The following is a 3,992-nucleotide window of genomic DNA, read 5'->3' as shown; positions in this document are numbered from 1 at the left end:
ACATAGCAAACTACTATCTTTTATCCAACATATTTGTGTTTAGTCCTTGACAGTGTCCTCTTCAAATTTGATTGACTGTTCAACCAACTCTTTTTCTCCAGAGTCTGTGCGGCTTGTGGATGGAGCTGGTCTCTGCTCTGGGAGAGTGGAGGTGAAGTCCAATCAGTCCTGGGCCTCAGTGTGTGAAGCTGACTTTGACCGGCAGGATGCAGAGGTAGTCTGTGGGGAGCTTGGCTGTGGGGCTCCTGCAGCTCTACAGGGGGGGCTCTATGGAGAAGGTGAGGGTCAGACCTGGGATAAAGAGTTCCAGTGTAAAGGCAATGAGTCCCTTCTCCTGGACTGTGACAACTCAGACAGAGAGAACAACACCTGCCTACCTGGTAATGCTGTTGGAGTCACCTGCTCAGGTAAGAAACAGTTTGTCACTCAGTCAACATTGTTTCTCACCTGGAGTGGAGAATATGAGAGACAATATAGGTGTGTTTTATTGAGTAAATAGAAAGATTACTGTCTCTCTCTTTTCTTTTCTCAGAGCCTGATGATGTGAGGCTGGTGGGAGGAGGCAGTCGCTATGCTGTCAACCAGGGAGGGTGGAGGATGGTGGAGCTGAAGACTGGCCTGCAGCTGCAGTAGTGTGTAGACAGCTGTGCTGTGCAGTGGTACGACCAGGACAGTGGGAGCTGGAGACTGGGGCCTGGCCAGGACGCCTGCAGCTGCAGTAGTGTGTAGACAGCTGTGCTGTGCAGTGGTACGACCAGGACGGTGGGAGCTGAAGACTGGGGCCTGGCCAGGACGCCTGCAGCTGCAGTAGTGTGTAGACAGCTGTGCTGTGCAGTGGTACGACCAGGACAGTGGGAGCTGGAGACTGGGGCCTGGCCAGGACACCTGCAGCAGCAGTAGTGTGTAGACAGCTGTGCTGTGGCTCCACTGTTTCAGAACTACTTGGAAACATCACTAGAGGGTTTGGAGTTTACTGTTATGGGATCTGAACCTTCACTGAGGAAATGTTGAAGAACACATGAACTCCTTCGGTGGACTCACCGTGATCTGCTCAGGTAATAACAAAGATATTATCATTGATATTCATCTAATTTCCTTCATTCATACAACTTCCTCTGCAAAACAGTGACTCTGTTTAGCTCTTCAGTGGGAATCAAACGCAACTTAAATATCCCAGAATGCTTTTGTATTTTAATGTTATCTCAGTGAACGTCTCTACTCAGTCCCATGGTCTCAGTGACTGTAGGCCCACTACTCATGTCGCCCTGTGAGGGAGGGTGGCTGGCACTGTTACATGACCACATCACATCACCACCTCCTAACTTAAATATCCCAGAATGCTTATCTCAGTGAATGTCTCTACTCAGTCCCACGGTCTCGGTGACTGTAGGCCCACTACTCATGTTGCCCTGTGAGGGAGGGTGGCTAAGCACTGTTACATGACCACATCACATCACCACCTCCTACCTGTACCACAAGGTGAAGACATTTACTCCGCCGTGACAGTAAATGTCTGACTCTTATTAATGTCTGACAGTTGGTGCTGTGTCTCCCTAGACCACCAGGAGGCAGAAGAGAGGGAACAGGGTGAGCAGCATGGATCTTCATGTCAATGCTATGGAGATGGACGGAGTAGGATGAAGCTGAACCTACATACTGATTTCAGGTCAGTCTTGTGTTTTAAAATAGGAGTAGGAGTAGGATGAAGCTGGCCCTACATACTGATCTCAGGTCAGTCTTGTGTTTTAAATTGGAGTAGGATGAAGCTGACCCTACATACTGATCTCAGGTCAGTCTTGTGTTTTAAAATAGGAGTAGGAGTAGGATGAAGCTGGCCCTACATGCTGATCTCAGGTCAGTCTCGTGTTTTAACATCAGAGGAGGAGTAGGATGAAGCTGACCCTACATACTGATCTCAGGTCAGTCTTGTGTTTTAACATCAGAGTAGGAGTAGGATGAAGCTGGCCCTACATGCTGATCTCAGGTCAGTATTGTGTTTTAACATCAGAGTAGGAGTAGGATGAAGCTGACCCTACATACTGATCTCAGGTCAGTCTTGTGTTTTAAATTGGAGTAGGATGAAGCTGAACCTACATACTGATCTCAGGTCAGTCTTGTGTTTTAAATTGGAGTAGGATGAAGCTGAACCTACATACTGATCTCAGGTCAGTTTTGTGTTTTAACATCAGAGGAGGAGTAGGATGAAGCTGACCCTACATGCTGATCTCAGGTCAGTTTTGTGTTTTAACATCAGAGGAGGAGTAGGATGAAGCTGACCCTACATGCTGATCTCAGGTCAGTCTTGTGTTTTAACATCAGAGGAGGAGTAGGATGAAGCTGACCCTACATGCTGATCTCAGGTCAGTTTTGTGTTTTAACATCAGAGGAGGAGTAGGATGAAGCTGACCCTACATGCTGATCTCAGGTCAGTCTTGTGTTTTAACATCAGAGGAGGAGTAGGATGAAGCTGACCCTACATGCTGATCTCAGGTCAGTTTTGTGTTTTAACATCAGAGGAGGAGTAGGATGAAGCTGGCCCTACATGCTGATCTCAGGTCAGTCTCGTGTTTTAACATCAGAGGAGTAGGATGAAGCTGACCCTACATGCTGATCTCAGGTCAGTTTTGTGTTTTAACATCAGAGGAGGAGTAGGATGAAGCTGACCCTACATGCTGATCTCAGGTCAGTTTTGTGTTTTAACATCAGAGGAGGAGTAGGATGAAGCTGACCCTACATGCTGATCTCAGGTCAGTCTCGTGTTTTAACATCAGAGGAGGAGTAGGATGAAGCTGACCCTACATGCTGATCTCAGGTCAGTCTCGTGTTTTAACATCAGAGGAGGAGTAGGATGAAGCTGACCCTACATGCTGATCTCAGGTCAGTTTTGTGTTTTAACATCAGAGGAGGAGTAGGATGAAGCTGACCCTACATGCTGATCTCAGGTCAGTCTTGTGTTTTAACATCAGAGGAGGAGTAGGATGAAGCTGACCCTACATGCTGATCTCAGGTCAGTTTTGTGTTTTAACATCAGAGGAGGAGTAGGATGAAGCTGACCCTACATGCTGATCTCAGGTCAGTTTTGTGTTTTCAAATCGATGGTCAGGAAAGCAACGATCTATAAAATGTGATGGTAAACCTAAAAGGAAAACCACCTCAAAATATATTTTGGTATTTGTTTCATTAGTCCATTGTTGATATAGTCCCTAAATGTTTTGCATGTCAGCAATCAAGTTTTCCAGATATATAACTTTAAAGATATGCAGCTTGTATGGTTACACGGGGTTTGGGGTAACATGGGGTTTGGGGTAACATGGGGTTTGGGGTAACATGGGGTTTGGGGTAACATGGGGTTTGGGGTAACATGGGGTTTGGGGTAACATGGGGTTTGGGGTAACATGGGGTTTGGGGTAACACGGGGTTTGGGGTAACACGGGGTTTGGGGTAACACGGGGTTTGGGGTAACACGGGGTTTGGGGTAACACGGGGTTTGGGGTAACATGGGGTTTGGGGTAACATGGGGTTTGGGGTAACATGGGGTTTGGGGTAACACGGGGTTTGGGGTAACACGGGGTTTGGGGTAACACGGGGTTTGGGGGTAACACGGGGTTTGGGGTAACACGGGGTTTGGGGTAACACGGGGTTTGGGGTAACACGGGGTTTGGGGTAACACGGGGTTTGGGGTAACATGGGGTTTGGGGTAACATGGGGTTTGGGGTTACACGGGGTTTGGGGTAACACGGGGTTTGGGGTAACACGGGGTTTGGGGTAACACGGGGTTTGGGGTAACACGGGGTTTGGGGTAACACGGGGTTTGGGATAACACGGGGTTTGGGGTAACATGGGGATTGGTAACACAGGGTTTGGGGTAACACGGGGCTTGGTAACACAGGGTTTGGGGTAACACGGGGTTTGGGGTAACATGGGGTTTGGGGTAACATGGGGTTTGGGGTAACACGGGGTTTGGGGTAACATGGGGTTTGGGATAACATGGG

The 3,992-nt window shown here is 48.2% G+C and overlaps 1 long non-coding RNA gene across 1 annotated transcript; it reads left to right on the top strand.

The window, feature by feature from the left end:
• The first annotated feature begins 271 nt into the window (after positions 1–271).
• On the top strand, positions 272–1,653 carry LOC124021886. Its single transcript, XR_006836322.1, has 3 exons — positions 272–407; positions 533–1,055; positions 1,558–1,653. It is a non-coding gene; the product is annotated as an uncharacterized LOC124021886 (long non-coding RNA).
• The last annotated feature ends 2,339 nt before the right edge of the window (positions 1,654–3,992 follow it).

The sequence above is a fragment of the Oncorhynchus gorbuscha genome, unplaced genomic scaffold (genome assembly GCF_021184085.1).
Source record: "Oncorhynchus gorbuscha isolate QuinsamMale2020 ecotype Even-year unplaced genomic scaffold, OgorEven_v1.0 Un_scaffold_1241, whole genome shotgun sequence".
NCBI lineage: Eukaryota > Metazoa > Chordata > Actinopteri > Salmoniformes > Salmonidae > Oncorhynchus > Oncorhynchus gorbuscha.
Note: the sequence above shows the minus strand (reverse complement) of the source record. Positions and strands in the feature narration are given on the sequence as shown.